The sequence below is a fragment of the Corythoichthys intestinalis genome, chromosome 15 (assembly GCF_030265065.1).
Source record: "Corythoichthys intestinalis isolate RoL2023-P3 chromosome 15, ASM3026506v1, whole genome shotgun sequence".
Taxonomy (NCBI): Eukaryota; Metazoa; Chordata; class Actinopteri; order Syngnathiformes; family Syngnathidae; genus Corythoichthys; species Corythoichthys intestinalis.
In genome coordinates this window covers 15,987,287-16,012,323 of record NC_080409.1, presented here as the reverse complement: position 1 = coordinate 16,012,323, position 25,037 = coordinate 15,987,287, and the positions used below count along the sequence as shown (strand labels likewise).

The 25,037-nt window shown below is 39.4% G+C and overlaps 1 protein-coding gene across 4 annotated transcripts in view; it reads right to left on the bottom strand.

The window, feature by feature from the left end:
* Window positions 1–25,037, bottom strand: part of akt1 (v-akt murine thymoma viral oncogene homolog 1) — a 74,635-nt gene that overhangs the window by 37,900 nt on the left and 11,698 nt on the right. The gene's annotated exons all lie outside the window — the stretch shown is intronic.

Sequence of the window (25,037 nt, the reverse complement as noted above, 5' to 3'; positions counted from 1 at the left end):
TTGTTTTCCAGCAAGATGGACGCAAGGCAGATTTTCTTGTGAGGGAAATCAACATGGGTTCCAAGAACGATAGTGCATGTGGAGAAAAAAGGAAAAAGGTGACGCATACCACTGAAATTAAGATGGACATGATAGAACAATATGACAGAGGTGTGCGCGTCCGTGAACTGACTCGACAATACGGCCGTAGAATGTCTACGATCTCGACGGTCCTCCTCCGACCACTGTTCGCCAGTCTTTATAAGTTAAGGTGACAATTATTATTATTGTAACATCACCGAAGAAATCACCAGCTTCGACGGGGTTTAAATCATTTATTTCAGAACTTGTGCAACACAACACGACTACTGTCTGCCGCAGGTGATGCCAACAACAAAACATTAAAAGAGAAAGTAAAATCTCTACCGCACCTTTCTCACTCTGTTACGTCAGCCACGAGGTGGGTTCAGGTAAGCATGTCTGCCACATTAGAACCTGATTCGTTACATTATTATTGGAATTATTGTAATTATTATATTTGAAATAGTACCAGTAATATTTATTCCGGATTTAATGTAGGTTTTTGGGCTGTGCAACAAATTTATGGAATTTTAATGTTTTTTATGGGAAAATCCTGCTCGACATACAACCATTTCGACTTACAAACGAGGTCCTGGAACGAATTAACTTTGAATACAGTCAGAGGTATCACTGTATTCAGTTTTAGCTTGACCAAATTTTAGGGGTGGGTATCCTCCACTATTTGTGGAAAGATCTACTCAATCAATTTATTTGTGATTAAACAAAAAAAAGAATAAAAGTGTTACTTTGATGCCACTTTGTGGCATCTTGGTGCTACAGAACTATGTTGAGGTGAATTATGTTGAGTTTACAGTTTCAATTGGAGCGGGTCAAAACATGTTTTTTATCTAATTAACGAAAATTAAAACAAACAAAAATATTTGAATAGAAGACCAACATTGTATACCAGCATACTGTACTGTTTATACCACATTCATTACTTAGTATGTTGTTCCTACTTGGAAAAGGAAGAAAAAAAAAAAAATCACTTTCCCTCCCCTTCGAAGAGAATCGAAGCGTAAGCATCAGTGAGAGTCATATCATGCCAATTGGATATTGATCAATGGAAAAGTCGAAAAACGTAGGTACATCTGAGTATAGAGGATTCTTTGTTTTAGTCAACTGTTTCAGTGATTTTGTAAACAACAACAATACATTTGCCAAAAGCCCAGTTCAAGTTGGAGACAACATCCGTAACTTCAAGTGATGCATGTCCATCTCCAACAAAACTCAATTTATTCTGGTAATGCTTCAGGAAATGCTGCACCAGATGTTGTGCAGATGGGGGGAAACTAGCTTACGTATCATATCAAGGCGGTGGCACACGATGCAGTGGGACTTGAATATTTATAAAGGAAAAGAGTAATTCATTTTTAATTATGGAGACATATATTAGCCCCATGCAGTTGCAGCAATCTGTCCTTAATTGCCCCATTTCCTCCAACACAGAATGGGTGTGCGTACAACCAGCGAGTGCCAGAGAAATACGGTATATGTAAATATAAGTTTCTGTTGCCCTCTCTGGCACATACTATGACACTGATGAAGGATATGTTTCACACCTCCGCTAGTGGTGTGTTCTCTCCATTTTGTATTCATCCTTCCAAATAATTTAATTTACTCATCTTCCTCGCTGCCTATCCTAACAAGGGTAACAGGGGTGTTGGAGCATATACCAGATAACTAGGTAGGCAGAGTACACCTTGAATTAGTTGTCAGCCAATCACAGGGTATAACGAGACAACCAACCATTCACATACACAATTATACCTACGAACAAGTTTTCAAACTCATGCCGCTAGATAAAAAAAACAAACAAAAAAACAGTAATACCTGACTGCTGCCGACAGCCGCTACAAACTACGTCCATATCATGTTACGGTAGGTAAGAGATATCATATGTATACAGAACTAGATACAAAATGACAGACTAAATGGTGTTAGCAGCACATGTATTGAAAACTAGATACGAAATGACAGACTTGCCGGCGTTGGTAAACAGCCGCCATCTTAAAGCTGGAGACTTCTCTAGAACTGGGGTCCCCATCTGCCGGGCCGCAGACCGGTACCGGTCCGTGGCGCATTTGCGACTGGGCCGCAAAGAAAAAAATAATTTAATAACGACCGCATTCTGGCCGAATTAACCCTGTGCCCCTGCTTAACACACCAATATCTCTGTCTACTCTAGATATAATACTACGGGATAGATTACAATGTTGTCATAGAAGTCCATTGATTGGACTGCTAGCAGTACATCTTGTTTGTGTATATAATATCTATGTGGGCTTGTCCTCGATAATAGCGTATTACTAGGCCGCGGTGCAGCACATTTGTTCCCGGAAATAATTAGCCCCCACACGAGCGAAGATAACAGGAAAACAGACGTCTTTGGAAATATTTTTACGGCGAAAAGGGCACCTGACGCGCCTACAACCTCGAAGACCCACGAACTGCGAAGGAGTGGATTCGTGACCAGTTTGTGAATAAACAGAGAGATCGCAAATGACGGCGACCTTATTAAACGTACATTTGCGACAACAACTCTACCGAGGTTCTGGATTAAAGTCATTCTGGAATATCCTGACATCGCGACAAGAGCGTTGAAAACCTTGCTACAATTTCCAACATCGTATCTTTGTGAAGCAGGCTTCTTAATTAATGTTTAACGACAAGGCGAAGTCGTTAATGGTGAGCGCGGAGTGCAGCTGTTGTGTGAAGCTTCCATGGCAGGATGAATCCGAGGAGAACTTTTCTACAAGTCCTTCCATGATCAAACGTAAGTTAATATTCCTTTCTTTCAAGAAAGTTTGTAATGTTTACTTTGGAATCGCTGCATTTGCGCATTTTGCGGCGATGTTTAACGTTACGCGCATGCGCAGAACCGCATCGTTGCAATTTTTGATGGGTTGCAAAATTTGTCAGAATACCGGTCCGTGAAAAAAAAGACCCAAATAACACCCGTCCGTGGTGCAAAAAAGGTTGGGGACCCCTGCTCTAGAAGGTTCTGTTGTAGCGAATTTAATTAACTTTTTATCTAAAATACTCCTAAATGGATAAAAATCTTAACCTGAAACAATCTTTAAAACAGCTTTAAAACTTTCACATGTCTAAAGTAGACAGAAAGGAAATTATGGAATAATGGGAGCAATTTTAACAACTTTAACGGTTGATTCACCACATTAAATTAATTAAATGTAGTTTAAAGCTGCTGATACAGAATGGGGACTTGAATATTTTATTTACTGTTTTGAACTGTTAACTTGATACTGAAATAGTCGTTTATTTAAGCACAAACAGCAGAAACATTGAAAGCAGCTCATAACTTGGGGGTTTGTGGGTGTCATCAATAATCGATTTATAATCCAATCGTTGCCTCTGAATCGTAATCAAATCGTTAGGTGCCCAAAAGATTCCCACCTCTACTACCATGCATGTTTTTGGGATGTTGGTAGGTACTCCATAGGAAGAACCGTGAAGCGGACGTGCTAACCATTCAACTACTCACAATAATTTGAAAACAGAAAAACTAATTACCACTGACAAAAGAAGCTTTTTGTTTTCATTATTTTTTTCAGAAAAGCTGCATTTTTGACATCATATAAAACAAACCTAAAAACATTCCTCTTCCTGCATCATATTTATTTAAACCTCAGAATGACAAGATTAAGAACCCTAGTGGGAGTAAATCCAAATGGATTTCAGTGATGAGACGTAATGGCGTGAAAGGAAAAAGACACTTAAGTAAAGTATGGACGTTCTGGCAGAGCTGACCGGATAAGAGGTGAAGCACTCCCGAAATGAACTGTCAAGACTTATTGAGAAGGTGTTGGCTTGAAGACAAAACATCTGCCTCACTGTCTGAAATACTTTTGTCTTGAATTGGCAGCAGATGTCCCATATTTCTCATCACGACAACACATTTTGCGTCTCATTTTCAGCAGAGCTTGCAGTTTTGCACTTAACATACTCCACCTAGATCAGATCTACTGTCATTTGTCAAACTTGTGTTCACTTCTTCAATTATAATTCGACAAAAAGGTTGCAATAGTAAGTTTATAACAGTGGACTGACAATTCGATGAAATATAAATTAGCTAAGAATACATACAGTTGTTAGAATATCAAATGACCACCACACACAAGTTGCCTTTCTTTGGCCTGGCCCCATCATTTGGACTACAGCTGGTCTCTGGTCACATTGTGGTCAGTGTTGGCTGACCTATATTCTAAAGCTATGATCTGTGCCTTCATGCCAGTCCACACTGAGGACAGTATGTGCACAATGCTGACATGTCATAATGTGACACCATCATTATAAACAAACGTAATATGAAAGACACAAACAACATCTTTAGTAAGCAAATTCTTTAATTTAAACGCCTTTTACATGCGCTACAGTACATGTACGTATGTGCAGTGGTTGATTAAATATTTGTGTGCGCGTAGGTGTGTTTGCACACATGTTTGTAAGTGTGTCTCTGTGTGTAACCCTCTTGTAGGCATTAGAGTACAGTGTTTGTAACCCTCTTGTAGGCATTAGAGTACAGTGAGAGCAGGGGACAAAGTTAGTAGATAGAGTCAACGGATTCACTGTGGTGACCCCTGAATGGAAAAGCCGAAAGGAAAAGAAGAAGACATGTGTCCTGGCTAAGAAAATTTGACTGTATGATAAGACACGACAGTCACAGGTAACGTACAGTCAGTTAATGGAGCATATCTGTTAGCTGAGATGCCCTCAGTCACATGGACACTCACATATTTTAGAAGTTAAGACAAGTTTGGCTAACGAACTACGCTTTAATGTACGTTATCATTATATAAGGGGCAATATGGACAGTTTGTCTGGTCACTATGGAGAGGCCACACACAGCACATGAACATAAGGGAATGTCGCACTTGGGGTTGAAAGTCTTTCAGAGCATGTTGGAGCCTAAATGTATTTCAAAAGATATTCGCCTCAATGTATGTGTTACATGTCACTTTAGACAAGAGCAGATGCATGTTTACCTTTTCTTTATGTACTTAATATTACATTGTAAAATATTTAGCAAAATATATAGATTTATACTATGTTTTACACGCTGAAAAATGTTATTTTGAGCTTTAATTGAACACAATCATTAAGTCACAATTTTGTAGCAATAGTTCACTGCTTGCACATACTCAGCGCACAAGAAAATCTATGCAGCACACAAAATAAAATTCAACAGAAACGTATTGTAGCGTCACTAGGACTACTGTTGGCGCTGCAGTGATGTGTCAGTGCGACAATCCAATTGGTACGTTCAATACGGCACCGCGACGCTTCTATTGGTGCGTTACTACACCACAATTGTACAATGTATCACAAAAGTGAGTATACCCCTCGCATTTCTGCAGATATTTAGGTACATCTTTTCATGGGATAACACTGACAAAATGTCACTTTGACACAATGAAAAGTAGTCTGTGTGCAGCTTATACTGTATATTAGAGTTAATTCATTTTCCCCTCAAAAAAACTCAAAATATAGCCATTAACACCCCATCGAACCTATGTGCATCCCTAAATGTCCAAATTGAGTACTCCTTGTCATTTTCCCTCCAAAATGTCATGTGACTCGTTACAGGAGTCAGTGCAGTGCAGTCAGCATTGCTGCAGAGATTGAAGAGGTGGGGGGTCAGCCTGTTAGTGCTCAGACCATATGCTGCACTCTACATCAAATTGGTGTGCATCGCAATCACCCCAGGAGGAAGCCTCTTCTGAAGACGGTACACAAGAAAGCCCGCAATCAGTTTGCTGAAGACATGTCAACAAAGCACATGGATTACTGGAACCATGTCCTATGGTCTGATGAGACGGCGGCCAAATAAATTATATTAAAAGTCAACTAATGAAAATTGCTGATGTAATTCTATTCTTTAATAAGCAATGTAACTTGGTATGATCCAAGGTTTTGAACAGTTGTGATATTGGTGGTGTGTAGCCACAGCGTACACGTCTGATGTTGCTCACAGTGGTCCTCAGTATGCTCAGGGAGCTTTTGTGTCTGCTTAGACACCTAAAAATTTTGAGGGAACATTGGATCACACTATAAAGTATTTAATACAGGGTGATTAAAAAAAGAATGTGCCAAAATCATCATGTGATAAATGAAGTGGTACCGGTTGACATCTTTTGGTGTGAATATCTCATAATACAGTGAGGACAGCTGCGTCTTACAGTCCAGTGTGGCTAATCTATGAAAAAATGCCGTTTTTGTGTCAAATTTGGTGGGTGGCGGCTTATAGTCAGGTGCGTCTTATAGTGCGAAAATTAAGGTAACTTCAAGTTTTCAAATCCAGTGCTCAAAGTTGGCCATCACCGGCACTGAAAATACAGGCAATAATACTTGATGTTCAACACATTTGCCTATGCCAGAGTTTTGTAATGTTTTTCATATTTGACATATCACGTGATGATTTAGCCACATTCTTTTTGAATCACCCTGAATGATATAAAATAAGACAAGCACTAGGAGGCATTCTAGACAGGTGTACATCACTGCTTCCTTTACGACCACAAAGTTGATCACATGACAAAAGTGGAAGCAGTTTCATTCAGTTGTCTGTGTTCGTGTCTCTGCAATTCTGCAGCGTAAACACCGCTTACTCCACACTACAATCCCCCCACCTCACCAACAAACTGTCTGGCTAAACAACAAAGACGACTCTTGAGAGCTTCCTATTTACACTACTTCCTCTTCCACTTTACTTGACTTTGCACACACAGTGCCATCTATTCTGCAATGGCATGCCAAAAAGTAAGACTGATGGCTAAGCTTTTTAATTCTTCACGAACACACAGGCCAGTACTTATTTAGAGGAGTGCAGTTTTGACATAGTGGGCTCTGTGAAAACATACACGTCCAGAGGTACGTATAAGTGGTACGCAAGTATGCCAGCGCTGCTAAATCATAAAATGTGCACCAGATTTCACATGTCACAGCGCATTTGCGTACGAGGACTGTTGGAGGTTAGCTGTAAGCATTTTAAAGCATCTCTAAAAAAATTAATGTGTTTACAGATACATTCATGGCACACTGTCTGTAATCGACGGTCAGCCCATGAGAATACCCACAGCTCATTTCTAATCATGAATTAGTGTCATAAAATTTAGGCAGCAAATATGGCTTGTTGTTCATTTCAATGTCCTGATAGATTTTCCAAGGTTTTTTATTTTTTATTTATTATTTTGTAATTCCAGTAAGGTATAGTTGTTATGTACGGTTGGTAGATTGTGAAATGTTATCCTTGTGTGACTACAAACAGTATATCTTAGCTGAGTATGCATGCATACCTTTGCAAACGAATTAATTTAACGTTTTAAATGTGCTTGGTACATATAAGTAATAAAACTTAGACGAACACATACCAACTCAAAACAATATGGAATCTGTATTTGTTGGCTTTCTGCCGTTGTTCATTGTTGTTTTCGTCAACAATGACGATTACAAAAAAATATGTCGGCGAAGAACATTTTTTTGCGGGACAAAGACTAAAAACGTGTCTTGAGAGATTAAAACATAACAAAACGAATGTTTTCGTCTGACGATATGACAAATAGAAAAAAATGTGACAGTTTCTGTAATATGCTCACGATGTGTGACATTTTCTTACAGTACGTTTCGTACGTCAGTCTGCATTTTAGCAGTGTTTGGGTTGTGTCACTGGCGTGACATGTACTGCACCCCCACCGGTGTTTAGTATGTCGTCCAAGCTAGGCTACGATTGCTTGTTTTGAAACACATGTTAAGATTTGTTTTTTTATCTTGGCAGGAGAGAACATGCAACGTTTACATAGCCTTTAAATGCCTGTGAGAAGTGACCATCACACACTAAATGTAAGTCGTAGCGTTAGCATAGTGTTTGCGTTAGCATTAACTTTAGCGTCGCACGCGTCCTCTTATCCTCCACCCAGGTGGGTGTATAATTAATTGTTAATAAAGTACAGTTTTCTTGCTGGTGTGCTTTATCATTACAAAGTTGGACTTGTCCTCGTAGATGCTACAATATGAGTTCGTTTGTCAATGTTCATTCGAAATTGTTGTTTAATTTTAGACTAAAACCTTTTAATTTTACCAACCATTTTAATTTTTTAATTTTACTGAGTATTCGTTGACTAAAACTAGACGAAATTTGAGGTTTTGTCAACCAAAAACAACACTGCTTCCCACATTGCCATGGACTAAATAAAACCAGAGTATTCAGATTTCCATATTATCCCGTATATGAGCTTCATGAAGGCGTAAAAACATGGCGCACTGTCATTGCGCCGCATGTATCATTGAGAGGTGGGGAGCAATACAACCATAGTTAATGTTGAAACCATTTGTTGAAAAATAGCTTCTTGATTGCCCAGAAAAGACACTGTGGATGGGACAGTTGTAGCGGGTGAGGCATACTTTGCTCATAAACAGACCTGGTTGGGAAAATTATGAGCACCAAGAGCCAACAAATGAGTACTAAGCAACAACCTCTGGTACTCATTTGATAACATAACCAAAAATTGAGCACACCTGCAGTTTTCCCCGTCCACCACTTAATGTATTCATGTGTCGGAAATGGCTGACACACTGCCTACAACCTCTGTGATCAAGTGTTAGTGAGTACTACTGTGACACAGTTAAGCTATAAAAAAAAAAGCGAGCAAGCATTGCCAGTAAAACATTACTCAATGAAACTGGTTGTATAACAGAGGAAGACAGATTTGACACCAAAGAGAAATGATTGAAGAGGAGGAGTGGGGTCGAGAAAGGCTCACAGTGTGCAAAGAACTGAGCAGGGTAGTGAGACGGATCACTACATATGTTCCCCACATATGTACAATTGCAAGTGGTGTCGATGAGCCGTGTGCACTGTGTGTGTGTTTATGAGAGGAGCTGTCAGAAACTGATAGAGTGTCTTTACATGACAAGCAGCTGCTGAGGTCGGGGATACGCGCTGGGCAAAGTGGAAAATAATGAACAGAGAACAACTGCCAAACAAACAGAATTTATCTTTATTTGCCAACTGCTGCATGGCACTGTGTATACAACCACAACCTGCCACGGACACACCCTCCATACCCCAAACCTGCTCAAGCCAAGGTTGACAGGAAAAGAACAGGTTTGGCCACACCTGCACATGAGGGCAAGTTGTCATATTTGTTTATATTGTATATTGGTACATGATTGAAATATACTGTACTTCATTTACTAGTATATGTTGAGATCAACTTAGATAAAGGAGGCCTTTGGATAGATCGATATTAAGAAATGATTACTAGATTACTGCCATTACATTTCGGTCAAGGTTATTTTCAATTTAAGAAAAAGAAAAAAATTACACACAAACACCGCAATTTTCGGACTCTAACCCGGGTTTAATACCAGGCGTGTCAGCATCGCCGACGCATCAACGCACCGCTGACACTCTCCCCCAATTTCAACATGATGCATTTTACGAGCAGAGCGTCTGTGGAGTGCCTCGACTGGTTCATGTGAGGATTGCAAGACCGTGCCAGAGTCTGGGAGTCTTCTTTTCCTTTCGGCTTTTTCCTTCAGAGGTCGCCACAGCAAATCAGTAAACTCCTCCACCCTCTTGGTCTCTTCTCCCTGTATCCTCACTCTTCCACTTGGGCCCCTCTCATTTAACACACAGATACTCCATCTTGCTACGGCTAACCTTCAATCCCATGTTTTCCAGGCAAACCTCCACACCTCTAGTTTTTCCTCCACCTGTTCCCTGCTCACATCAGATTACAATGTCATCTGCAGACATCATAGTTCATGGAGATTCCTGTCTTAACCCCGTCTGTAGTGAGTATTCAAACAACAACCATTTGCCTTTCAGACTCTGCGTGTTTGTCAGCTTTCTTTCTGAAGGAAAGAAGAAAATAAAGAAGTCCTGTGCTAAAGGGAAAAACAATTGCAATGACAATGATTTTAACATGTATTTTCAAAAGCCAATTCCCCATTTTTTTTTTTTTTTTTTTTAATAAAAAGTTTTAAAATGCCGTACTGATGAATTTTCTCAAGTTAAAGCGCCAGAAATTAATCAAATCAATTGTATATTATTTAGAAAATCGACCGGATCTACCGTATTTTTACACAAGTGACTGCCGGTCTGCCCGATCCAACCTAGTTCAATTGACGCAGGATGTATTACGTCTCACAACAAATAATGAACAAGTTTCGGACGCAACACGTTTAACCGCTTCAGCCGCTCGGCAACTGGTGTGCACTCACTGCTTGACTTTAACAGCCGTGTTTCAATGCATTGACGCGCCACAGGCACACTTGGTGTTAAACCGGGGTAAGCCACTACTTATTTTTCCTCCCACTATGAACCTAAGAGTTTATAGTTCAGTGCGGTAGTAGTAGATATAAAGTTGTTAAAAAAAAAAAAAAAAATGTTTAAACTTTGACGTACAGATATCAGAACAATCCCTGCTCACATGCAAAATCGATAGTTTTATGAAGAAACACTATGCCCATGCTCACAATTTAAAGCCTTCGTAATACTCTTCTTTGATGTGCAAGACTTAAGAAACCATTATTTCAGATGACTCTGATAGCTATAGATGAATGACTGAATGAATGTGCATGCTCAGCCTGAACACAGATTCACATTCACTTTTTTTTTTTTTTTTTTTTTAAATATAGAATACAGTTCAACTTTTAGACAGTAACGGTAACAATATAGTTTTAAAAACATCCACTTTGAGGCGTTCTAATATTTGCATTTTTATGTTTCAAATGCTGCTTCTGATGTAGACTGGCAAAATCTTGTTCAAATGGTCTCATCAAGTCACTAACTTCCACAAAAAGAAGACAATGCAATTAAAAATATTAAAACCGGTCATATGTGATAATATAGACTAACAGACTACGACCGGATGAATGCCTACTAACACAAGGATCAGGACTGGAGAGTGTCAGACAAAATCTGGCCCTCAGTACCCACACCCAGAGGTCGGACTTCCTGAGGGGGCTGCTGTTAGTCTTTGTCCCTGCCTGGCCATTCATGGCTTGGGGATGCGAGGAAGGGAGCCAGTGCTAACGACATGAACAGAGTATGTGTGTGTTTGTGTTAGTGGTGAGAATCGGATGAGGTGATGGGAGGAGGGGGGAGGTGGAGGATTAGGGAATTTAAACTCCAAAGCGTTGGAGGAGGGGATTGGTGCCTTTTGTTGTTTCCTCCAGCCTCAGTCACCCCACCAACTCCTTAGCCCTTTTCTGCCGTGTTCTGCCTGTCGGCTGCAGCTGCAGCCTGCCACCAAGTGCCCTGCATCTCAATGAGCCATAGGCGGCCTGCTTCCAGAGGAGAGGGAATCTTCCTGATGCAAGGGAGCTATTGAGCCGAAGCAACCAGAAACTCTACAATGCATTCAGCACATAGCTACAGTAGGAGATGGGCCTTTTCCATGCACAATCTTCACTCACCTATTATCTCACTGTACTTACTTCGGATATTAGGCCCACATGCCATCCTTAACAGACCAGTTTTTCCCCTCCCCCCAGAGCTTTAGTATGTAATGCTTGCAGAAATCACATTGTTGGTTCTTCCAGCTCACATGCAGCTGGATGTAGTACTCCAATGGCAGGGCTTTGGCAAGAGTATCAACAGGTTGCAGGGAAGTGACACCCTAGCTTCAATGTAGCGTTCTCTGTCCCCTCTTTTTATCCATCTTTCTGTGGTTGCCACTGCTACCCCAACAGGATAAAAAAGGAAGGAAGCAGGGTGGGGGCGCGAGGGAAGCTGCCCCTCTTTCTCACGCTCATAAGAAAGCCCTCGCTTCTTCTCTGTGGTGAGTGACACCTGCTGATTACCATAGAGACACTGTGGGTAGTTCCCCCTGCCACACTAGGGTTGAGAGTTGCCCCCTTTCTCTGGGTAAACAAGAAGGCTATGGATATGGATTAACTAACCCAGTAACTGTGTGCTAAATGAAAAATGCATTTTGAAGCCAATCAGTGCAGACAAAATCTTAATTACCAGTATGTGAGGCAAACATGAATTCTACATGTCAATCAACCTCCCCTCCAAAAAAAAAAAAAAAATCAGGAAATGCTAACAATAAATGCAATATATTTAGCATTTCCTAAATAGGTAAGCAAGTAAATGTGGGGAAAAAAGGGGAAATCTTATGTGGCGGATACACATAATATACACCACCATTTTCTGCAGACAGCTGCACATCACCATTATTCCCCGCCCTTTTAAAAATCTGGTGCCAGTGAAGTGATTGATGTCGGGGACAGAGCTCTCTCACTGGTCCACAGCCACTTCCGCCATGGAACTGAGTTGTCAGCAGGGTCATTATCCTAGCAACGGAGTAGTGGGGTTCTGGAAGTGGGGGACAAACTTGTAGGCAAAAGGGGGCAACCAGAGGTAAAAATGACTTAACTAGTCAGTGTTAATAACTTAACACAAGTAGAACATGGAGAACTTGAAATTATAAATATACTAAGAAAGAACAGCAGTGGATAAAGCAACAGGACTACAAGTAACGGAAACCTGTGTTGAATCATGTGAAGTAAGGGAGGCAGGCAGACTCTGCACAACAAAGTAAGCACAGCAGGCTTGCCATGAGAGGGGATGGGCAGTGGCGTTGCCACCTCCCTAACCATCCTTTTCACCCTGAGATGCACACCAGCTGCAGTCAAGTAATTTACTTCTCTCCACCACATTTAGCAGGAAGACTGCTTCCCATTACACAGAGCAGGGGGTCTGTGCCGGCGGCCAGAAAGTTTTGGCGCCCCGGTGTGACACCCTCTGCTGCCGGACCCTGCCTGCAGAGACTTAAGAATTCCAACATGAGCGAGTACCTAATGAAGGAAATGGGATGGTGAGGAAAAGTAAATTTAACTTTGGATTTTAGGAAGACTTTGTCCAATATTGCCTAATGTGTCTATGGCATGTGTAGAAACCCATCAGAAGCACTGGCTGACAAGCAATACTGTAAATATGAATCGTGATGTTCTGAAAAAGTCATTATAACTTTATGAAATAATTCAATGAAATATGTGATAGAGCTGAACGATCAACATATATTGCATCGATATTGAGGTTTTTACTGATGTGATAATCTAACCTAATAAATTTTTTTAAAACACTCTCGCAATTCAGTCACTCGTGTGACAAACCTATAAGGCAATCAATGTAGACTGTCACATTTGCTTTCATGGCCAACGAGAAATGGTAATGTCAAACAAGCTTGTCTGCACTGCATTGGCTGCTCAAAACAATACGTATATTGTTCAGCTGTACCTTAGAGTGCCATAAACAAGACAGGTGTAACTGATCACTCTCCACAGTTTGGCACTTTGCTTTCAATAAAAGCGATTCATATCTGAGAGGGAATTCTTAGTAGCTGCAAAAAAGAAAAAATCCCATCACAAAACCCTGAGCCCACATTGTTTCATGCCATTTACTGGACCAATAAGGTCTCGCTTGGAGAGTCAGGCAGCTTACGGGTGTCCGTGAGTCGCATGACCGGCACAGTAGCCAAACAACTGATGAGCTCTGAATCAAAGAGTGGCGTAACTGTGGCATCTCACACACAACATCTATGCACTCTTGTGAGGCGGACTAGGTCACTGAACAATGTTCTGGGAACATCACAGAGACACTGTTTAACTTCTGTCTCACTCTTTTGCCTGCCCCTCTATCTAGCTTTCCCTCACAATATATAATACTGGGTTCCCTCTTTCTCCACCTCATTGCACCCCTCCTGTTTGAGCTGAGTGTGGTACCCAAGTCCAACAGTTGTTATGGCCTTCGTTAGTCTAACGAGGGGGCCGGCTCTTTATACTTGTCAAGGAGCAAATGAGTCAAACGCATAAGAGCCAGGGAAAAGAAGAGGACAGGCAAGCGCTTTTCTGTTGGGCTTCACTGAGTTCTTGGCCACGACACTTCTCTGGAAACTAGGGAACCCACAATCTGCCTCTTTGATGTTGGATGACGCTCTGGCTTTGACAAGAACATCAGAAAAACACACTTGCTCAAAGAAATAACACTCTGCTTCACTCCTGTGACCACTACAGGCCAGATGCAAAATTAAAATGTGCAAAGAATTGACAGGGAACCCTGGCAATATGATTTGTACTGTAAATAAGAATTACACTGTTCATATTCATACAGTAAACATAATTATTATCTGACTCTCAAAGCGGCATTCCACAACTGTTCTTTCAAGACAGATAATGACTGAAGTCACAACACGTCCAAACCAGAATGCACAATGATCCCAAATTTACTAAGGGATTGCAAAGAAAGTCGAAGGCCATTTAAGAGAGCGTGCCTCATCTAGGACAAACGCACAGAGCATGGCTAAGAATCGGTGGAGTCCTGATCAGCCTCAGGGCTCTTGCGGAAGTTCTGGTCGCCGTTCACGTTGCGTGCCAAGCTGTAATATCGTGAACACTTAAGGAAAAATGTTCATGTTGAGGTGGTTGCGGGGCAGAGAACCTTAATTATTGCCCACTCAAAATCTGATATGAAAATCTGAGATGAAATTAAATCCTGGTAAAAAAGTGGGGGTAGGTTGAAAACGGGAAACCAAGTAAAACACCCAAAATGTACAATTGTTAAAATGTGCTAAAAAGTAAAGTGATCGAAACTGTTGAACCAGAAGTTAAATGGAAAAGGGAAAACTATAAGCGCTGTGCATGATGATGACGATGCATTTGAGTCATGGACCACAGGCGTGAGGAAATGGTCTACTCGAAACCGTTCAAAGGAAGATCTTTTCCAAATTATTTTGAAAAGTCAGACCAAGGTCAAATGTTAGTGATGGATTTGGATTTTCTAATTAAGGTTGAGTGGGCAGGATGAACACTGCAAGACATTTGAATGTAGTAATGCAAGGCAAGCGGTTAATCCACCCACATGGAACTGGGTAGGAGCGTTGTATTCAAGGTGCAATATGGGATGGTGAGGTGACGGACAGCGAGACATGGTTACTGCAGGTTCACCTTCTGTGCGGTGGCTCTGGGGCAAAAACTGCATGACAGTGACGTGACACGAAAAGCTTTGCTGTCAAGGAGGCAGGCGGACGTCATCTGATCAAAACGCAAAAGGTTCTGGGTGACATTTCATAGGGCACAGCTGCTCGAGTGTGACAGTGTGCCAACTCACTGTTCCTGAAAGGTTGTTTGTTTAATGTCACAAGTAGAAGGCCGTCACAACTTGAACTTACTTGAGTGTGTGAGTGAGGGTATGAGTACATTTTCAAATCAGCATGACTGTTTACTTACTAATCACTATTTGATAGTTATTCTAGGTATTCTTTTTTACCTGTGCTTTTTATTATGTTATTTGATCTGCGCTACAGGATAACTGTGTAGATTCAATTAGGAAGCGTGAGGAAGAGAAGGGGGGGTGCTGTTCTGATGTGTAACAGTCACACAGTTCAGTTTCACTTAAAGGATGTCCTTAATGCCCTTTTTATAGACATGACCATCATAGCTGAACCATGTTAATCTAAAAAAAGGTCCATTATGTACTGATTTTAATCAACAAAGGGGACAAATTGAAACTGTAAACTACAGGCATAGACTTCATAACCTATTGACATGACACGGGAAACGGGGGTGATTCGTAGGGGGACTATTTTCAAAAACTTTAAATTCAAATATTTACGAAAGCAAAGCTGGTACTGACCTAAAACCAAAACAAGCACCTACCTTAGGCATATATTAGTCTCTATGAGCAACGGCATCAAAAAATTCAAAGTCGTTCCCTTATAAATGCTTAAATCCCCGAATTCTTCATAGATATGGACATAAAAGAGTCTCGAGTCTTGGTTAAAAGCAAAGAAACCGTGCAGTTAGCGTTTATTTTACGTATATTGACGATGTACAATGCTACTATGTTAGCGAATGAGGCTAGTGGCCGTCTGGCGTAAACAGAGCTCTTGTGGCAAAAATTCTTGCGAATAAATGCTTAAATCCCTGAATTATTTGTAGATATGGACGTAAAACAGTCTCGATTCTTGGTAAAAAGTAACCTATGAGGCTATCAGTTACGAAAATTAGCCGCCTCCATGTGTAAACAAAGAAGAAAATTCCTGCAAATAAATGCTTCAATCACACATGCATGACACGAAAAATATAATATTTACCTTGAATCCTTGTACAAATCCCTCCTGAGACAATCCTTCCTGTTTGTATGTGGTACAGCTTTCGTACTTAAATCCAATCGAAGGTAAATCCGAGATTAAATCCGACATGAGCGTGTGCCGTCTTCGGCTATTACTAAATGAAGCTCGGCCCCCTCTGAGAAGGCGTCGCGCAAAGAATTGACGAAGTGACACGTCAACAGTAATGAAGTCTATGCTACAGGTGACACTGGTGAAGTCATGGCAGCATGCAGAGTTAAACATTTTTAAAAAGCCTATGAATAGTGCTTGTGTAATATTGCTTGATGACACAGCCACTGGAGGCTCCCTCTGAAGCCAGGACTAGGCCTGTAATAGTGGGACTCAGTCAAGTACTGCCCAAAGATGGAAAGTGTGTCTTCTCTCCGATGGGTAACCACAGATTCTGCTAAAGGGAAAGGTGCCCACGTAATGTACATCTTGGGAGTCTTGTTGTATATGGGGATGTAATAAGATGGATCAGTGCGCAGTATGCGTTTGGGCCTGCTGTGGTGAACAACAGCTGAGACCATGGCCACAAGTTGCAGGTGGTTGGTGACTGAAAGGCACAGAGATTTAAGAGCTTTCGGACGGAAATGCTTTTTCCACCAAAATAAACCTACCATAAAGCTTTACTTGGAACGTGGTCAATTCTCATGGAGCGGACTGCCAAAACTCACAAAGAAGTGAAAAATATTTTCTATTCTTGCCTGTTCTTTTTAAAGGCTTCAATATGGCTAATTTCATTTGGTAAGACAGATTTTAAGACGTAAAATATTTAAATATTAAATAAAGTAGCTGAAAACCATGGAGTCAGTATCCAATTCCACGGCAACTCTGGTATGGAGATCCAACAGACGTTCTTGTGGCCTTTCCCTATCACCTAATCCCCTGAGTCAGGGCCACAATTTTGCCCCCTTCCGGGAAAAGCTTGGTTCTTTGGCCCAGAGCCTTAAAAGTCATCACTTGTTTCAGAACGTTTGCTTATCACATTTAGCCTCTGGTGGTAGTGGACTCTGAGGGACAGCTGTGGTTTGAGGGCTGAGATGGTGTGCAGTTTGCACACATTAAGCACTCAAAGTCAGCAGGTATGTGAGGAATGCCTCTCCATCCAAACAACAGGACTAATACCCGACACAGCACACAGCTATGTCAGAGCAGTTCAATGAGTCCCAATGGAGACTGGATAGCTATTTACACTTCAAGCTTTTAGTAATTATTTAACTTAGATGTGTTATAAATGTACTGTATAATTCCTGACAATTTAGTTATCTTGATTCTTGACAATTAGTTACCCAAGTTTAGGTGACAATTCATATTCGCAAAAATGTTTAGTGCGAGTCTAACATCATGTAATTGATCACTGTAACATCCCAAAAAAGTTGAAATGATGAGAAGCAAAATTGAAAGTTAATTTTAGTTTTGACTTAATACTCTATGCATGTATACAGCACATTGATTCCTCACTTATCGCTGTTAATGGGGACCAGAACCGACCGCCTAAAGTGAAAAACTGCAAAATACTGTCACCCCCCCACCCATTTCTTTTTTTAATTTACCTGTATATATTATTGCAATAAGTGTAACTGTACATAAAACCTTATAAATGCATATCTTATCATTAGAATACTGAACAATTTGAAACACGTAAATAAAATGTTAATATATGTAACATTCATTCATTCATTTTCCATGCCGCTTATTCCTCACGAGGGTCGCGGAGGTGCTGGAGCCTGAAATAATGTATAAATCATATGTACTGTACATTCATTCTCTCACTCTTTCATATTCGGGTGTGTATGTGAGGGGTGGTATCAGTGTACATACATATGTACGTAGATGTAAATATAGTGTACATATGTTTTAATAATTCTTTTATTCTTAAAACAAGACACTTATAGCAAGATTTAAAAATGCACAATGCACTGAGGGCACAAAAGTTGAGCCACGAAGTAGTGAGGGATCACTGTGTGCACAGACAAGACTGAAAAAGCTGTTTCTGCTCTTATGGTGTTATACTTATATAGCACTTTTCCACCTTTTCAAGGCACTCAAAGCACTTTACACTATCTCGCCATCCACCTACTAGTGACGAAGCACCAGGAGCAACGTGGGGTTCAGTATCTTGCTCAAGGACACTTAGACGTGTTCATCAGGGCGGAGAATTGAACCCACAAACCTCTAGGTTGGGGGACAACTACTCTACCACTGAGTCACGCCACCCCACTCTTGCACCCCTATTTAAAATAAACTGCTGTATTTTAAGCCAAAAGAACTGTTGTGTTTGATAGAACAATATGTGTATATGCTGCCATTGCTATTCATGGCTCATTAAGCCCCCGAACTATTTTCTAATTTGTCTTTTTTACCCTGGAAACCCCTGTTTACAGATGTCGCGCAACTACTTTTGTTTCAACTCAGCCATAAAACGTAGGTAATTAATTATATTTATTATTCGAAATGTCTGTCATTTTTAGCTTACAATCATTAATTGATGTCTAATATTTAGTTAAAAAAAAAAAAAAAACGACAAAAAAATTATTGACTCGCATATTTTAAACTTTTAAACAAATTACGTCACAGTGAAAAATTTAGCGTCTGTAAAAAAGTCACGGATATCTACCTCATCACTTTCGCTCAATTGTATTTTTTTTTTTTTTTTGTTACTGTTGCATTTTCTCCGATATGTTAGATGATAATCGATCCAAATAAAGGAAATTTGAGGGGAAAAAAAAACTTTTAAAAGGGTAAATACATGAAAAAGAAAATCTTGACCACTGCTTGATGTCTGTGATTTCTGCAACACGAACCTTGTTATATTACCATGTTTCACATCAAAAAATCCAGCTATGGCCATTCACAGCTGTGTCTTGACACTCAGTGATACATGCTACATGGAGTTTTGGGATCGAAACAAGGTAAGTACGCGATAATATCTCATTAAAGTCATGACGTCTTTAATTCTGCTCTCGCGTGCTCTCACCTCCAGATAGGGTTTCGCTGTTTAATTTTTTTTTTTTTAAATGCCCTCCTGTTCAAAATATTTCTTCCCCCAGAAAATTGAGATTTTAAGCTTTCCAATGATGTATCACACATGCATATTGGACAATTTTGAAAGTTGGGGGTCTCAGAGCGGAAATTCAAGTTACCCGAGTGTTTTCCACCATATATATACATATATATATATATATATATATATACATATATGTATACATATATATACATATACATACATATATATATACATATATATACATATACATACATATATATACATATATATACTAGTCCTTCTAAAAAAAATTAGCATATTGTGATAAAGTTCATTATTTTCTGTAATGTACTGATAAACATTAGACTTTCATATATTTTAGATTCATTACACGCAACTGAAGTAGTTCAAGCCTTTTATTGTTTTAATATTTATGATTTTGGCAAAAAAGTCAAGAAAAACCAAAAATCCCTATCTCAAAAAATTTGCATATCACAAAAAGGTACTCTAAAGAAGCTACTAACCTAATCATCTGAATCAACAAATTAACTTAAAACCCCTGCGAATGATTCCTGAGGCTTTTAAAAACTCCCAGCCTGGTTCATTACTCAAAACCGCAATGATCGCAATCATGGGCAAGACTGCAGACAGAAAGACATTTCTGAGCAAAAAGGCTGTTCCCAGAGTGCTGTATCAAGACACCTCTGTGGGAATGAAAAAGTGTGGTAGGAAACGCTGCATAACCAGAAGATGTGAACACACCCTGAGAAAGATTGTGGAGAAGGGCCGATTCCAGACCTTGGGGGACCTGCAGAAACAGTGGACTGAGTCTGGAGTAGTAACATCCAGAGCCACCGTTCACAGGTGTGTGCTGGAGCCACTTTTGAACCTGAAACAGCGGCAGAAGCGCCTGAGCTGGGCTACAGAGAAGCAGCACTGGACTGTTGCTCAGTGGTCCAAAGTACTTTTTTCAGATGAAAGCAAATTTTGCATGTCATTCGTAAATCAAGGTGCCAGAGTTTGGAGGAAGACTGGGAAGAAGGAAATGCCAAAATGCCTGAAGTCCAGTGTCAAGTACCCACAGTCAGTGATGGTCTGGGGTGCCATGTCAGCTGCTGGTGTTGGTCTACTGTGTTTTATCAAGGGCAGGGTCAATGCAGCTAGCTATCAGGAGATTTTGGAGCACTTCATGCTTCCATCTGCTGAAAAGCTTTATGGAGATGAAGATTTCATTTTTCAGCACGACCTGGCAACCTGCTCACAGTGCCAAAACCACTGATAAATGGTTTAGTGACCATGGCATTACTGTGCTCAATTGGCCTGCCAACTCTCCTGACCTGAACCCCATAGAGAATCTGTGGCATATTGCGAAGAGGAAGTTGAGAGACACCAGACCTAACACTGTGTATGAGCTTAAGGCCGCAATCGAAGCATCCTGGGCCTCCATAACACCTCAGCAGTGCCACAGGCTGATTGCCTCCATGCCACGCCGCATTGAAGCAGTCATTCCTGCAAAAGGGTTCCCGACCAAGTATTGAGTGCATCGCTGATATAATTAATTGAAGGTTGACTTTTTTTGTATTAAAAAACACTTATTGGTATTGGTCAGATGAAATATGCTTTTTTTTTTTCAGATTTTTGGTATTTCTTGACTTTTTTGACAAAATCATCAATATTAAAACAATAAAAGGCTTGAACTACTTCAGTTGTGTGTAATGAATCTAAAATATATGAAAGTCTAATGTTTATCAGTACATTACAGAAAAAAATTAACTTTATCACAATATGCTAATTTTTTTAGAAGGACTAGTATATACATATACATACATACATACATATACATATACATATATATATATATATATATTAGGGCTGTCAAACGATTAAAATTTTTAATCGAGTTAATTACAGCTTAAAAATTAATTAATCGTAATTAATCGCAATTCAAACCATCTATATAATATGCCATATTTTTCTGTAAATTATTGTTGGAATGGAAAGATAAGACGGAAGATGGATATATATATATTCAGCATGCGGTACTTAAGGACCTTATTTGTTTATTATAACAATAAATCAACAAGATGGCATTAACATTATTAACATTCTGTTAAAGTGATCCATGGATAGAAAGACTTGTAGTTCTTTATGAAAAATGTTAGTACAAGTTATAGAAATGTTATATTAAAACCCCTCTTAATGTTTTCATTTTAATAAAATTTGTAAAATTTTCAATCAAGAAATAAACTTGGAGCCCGCCATTGTTGATGGCAATAATTACTTATGCTATAAAATCAGTCGCACCCAAGCGCCAGCAGAGGGGAGCAAAACTCCGCAAAACACAATTAACAAGTGGGCCTTTCACTCCTCTGTCATTTAAATCTGTCTGAGCTGGGCCAAGTGCGTTAATTGCGTCAAATTTTTTAACGGGATTAATTTAAAAAATTAATTAACGCCCGTTAACGCGATAATTTTGACAGCCCTAATATATATATATATATATATATATATATATATATATATGTGTGTGTGTGTGTGTGTGTGTGTGTGTACATACATAGTGACGCTACTTTGAATATAAAATGGCAGAAAACACAGACAGGCTGAAAAAGCAGTTTCTGCTCTTGCACCCCTCTGCTGTATTTTAAGCCAAAAGAACAGTTGTGTTTGATAGAACAATATCTCTATACATTATACTGCCATAGCAGTTTCATCGCGCATTAAGCCCCCGAATTATTTTTAATTTGTCTGTTTTACCCTGGAAACCCCCGTTTACAGACACTGCGCAACCGCTTTTGTTTCAACCCAGCCATCAAAAGAAGGTAAGTAATTATATTTATTATTTGAAATGTCTGCCATTTTTAGCTTTGAATCATTAATTGATGTATAATATTTAGTTTAAAAAAAACGGCTTTATAAAATTATTCACTCACATATTTTAAACTTTTAAAGAAACTACGACACACTGAAAAAAATAGTGCCCGTAAATAGGTCAAAGATATCTACCTCATAACAACTGCTTAATTGTATTTTTTTGTTACTGTCGCATTTTCCCCAATATTTTAGATAGTAAATAATCGATCCAAACAAAGAAAAATTAAAAACAACAACAACAACAAAAACCTTCAAAAGGGTGATGTCTGCGATTTCTGCATTGCGACCCTTGTTGTGTTACCGTGTTTCACCCAGACATGCTACAGGGAGCTTTTGGATCAAAACAAAGTATGCAATAATATCTTGTTAAAATCATGGTGTCTTTAATTATGCTCTCTCATGCTCTCACCTCGAGTTACGGTTTAGGAGTTTCATTTTTTTAAATGCCTTCCTGTTCAAAATTTGTCTTCCCACAGAAAATATAGATGTTAGGCTTTCCAATAATATATCACACATGCATATAGGACAATTTTGAAATTTGGCCAAATTGGGGGCATCAGAGCAGAACTTCAATTCACCTGAGTGTTTTCCACCATATATACTGTATATATTTCAAGCTATATTTCAACAAGCTCGTGTGAAGACTGTTTAGTCTTGAAATATTTGTTCAGGGAAAAAAAAAAAAACAGCTTATGAGAATCAGCTTCCTCTTGTCTGTTATATGCAGCATAACTGCTACTTTGTTTTTTTTATCAAACGATTTGCATGTTTAGACAGTTTCTAGTAAATGTGGTGATGATGACTGGGCAATATTCTGCATCTGAATTGCAGCTGTGTGAGCACTATCAATTGAAGGTCATCAAAACAGACAGGATACTTCACGAGCATAACATCTGATTTCTTCACCAAATTTAGGACATGCACAGTAGATGATGTGAGAAGGACTTTTCAAATGATCCAAACATTGGTACTGATCTTATAGCTTTGCATTTAAAAAAATAATCCCAGCAGAAAAAGATCCCCATAATGAGTCGAAATTCTGGGCATGTTTTTTTATGGTTTGTATTTTGTACTTTGTAGCAGATTTTCATCAGGTCGCAACTAAGGTAAAAACTGCTACAGTGGGGAGAACAAGTATTTGATACACAGCCAATGGGAAAATTGGCAGTGTATCAAATACTTGTTCTCCCCACTGTACATCCCAAGTTATATCATTTGTAAAAAGTGAACCAATTTCCCCAAAGTAGTACGTGTCCATCCTCACTTTGTTATTTTACTGAATATGCACCAACTTAAAGTGGTGCAAATAGTGTGAAAACAATTTTATTATACCGTATTTTTCGGACTATAAGTCGCAGTTTTTTTGATTGTTTGGCTGGGGGTGGGATTTATACTCTGGAGCGACTTATGTGTGAAATTATGAACACATTATTATATCATTTCACATGTTATTTTGGTATTTTGGAGTGACACTGATGGTTTGGTAAACTTGTTAACTATAACATAAAGAACATGCTATTTGAACAGGGTCCCCCCAGGATTGATAAATCTAAATTCAAGACTTTTAAGACCTTTTTTAATGCCATTTCAACTGAAAATTAATACTTTTCTCGCACCCATTATTTAGATCATATTGAATCATATTAAATAAATAAAGCACTGAACATCAAATTTAACTTCAATTACTAAGTGTGTTTGACAAAAGAATGCACATATATTGAAGATACAATTAAAACACATTTAAAGTAACATTATAAAGTCTGTCAGAATTTTTTTAAACACGCACACAATAATTATGGACAGAAAGAGGAGGAGGACAGGACTCAGACCAGCCATCTTCTGAACCAGGCTAGCCGCTCGTGCACCTGCCAAGACCCCAGTGAACATGGCTAACTCTCGAGTTAAAACGGCGAGATTCATATTCATTCGAAAGGCAAACCGAAATGTTTAAGCAGGTCCACTGCCTTCGAATGACCCATAAACTGCAACCTAAAGTATCTGGATGTAACTTGAGCCCCTATCACATACTCCAAAACAACGGGAATATCGCGGGACTTAACCGTGCAGCAGTTGTGTGTGAAAACAATTTCCCGTGTCGACTGACATGGGAAGCAGAGTGCGTGAAAGCAGACGTTAAATTCCCGGGTCACAGCAGATGGCTGATGACTTAAATATCATAGCGGCGGCCGATGTAACTTCCTCCCTCTTCGCAGTAAGAGGAAAAGCGGTAAACAAACATTGCAATTATAAACATAGCAAGCTGGAAACAGCTAAATTAAACTGAAAACATGACCAAAATTAGAATATCAATTATTGCGTCGGGCCGGGCCAGGGTTCTTTCTCGCTAACTTTTGAAATAACTATATATTAACGATGTATGAATGATAAACTAAGGAATACTTGTTATAAAATAAATAATAATTGGATAAAAAAAAGAAGACACTGTATGGTCATTGCAGAGCCAGAGCGTGCCTATACGCCCTTTTTAATCTTCCCCTCTGCGAGTCCGCAAAACCGCATCTGTTTATTTATATTTAACAAACTTTTCCAGCGAAATTTCGTTATGTAAATAAATTTATAATGATCATAAAAATATGTAGTCTATTTAAACATTAAGAAAATGTGCGTTTTTTTTCTGCCAACTGAGAATTCGTTATAAGAGACAGGCTTTTATGCAGACATCGTCACAAATCTTATCACACAAAACGCGGGTCGGGCTTTAATACCCGCGGACCAGTTCGGGTCGGGCTGGACATTTTAGGCCCGATTTGACTTCTATCTTAAAGTCTTGATGAGCTTAAATTGGCTGCAGTTACGAAGTCGGGAATACTCCCTCCGGAAAAAAACACGATTTGAGCAACAATATGTTTAACAAACTTTTCCAGCGTTATTTCATTGTGTAAATGCATGTATAATGGTCATAAAAATATGTACACTATTTAAACATTAAAAAAATGTGCGTTTTTTTTCTG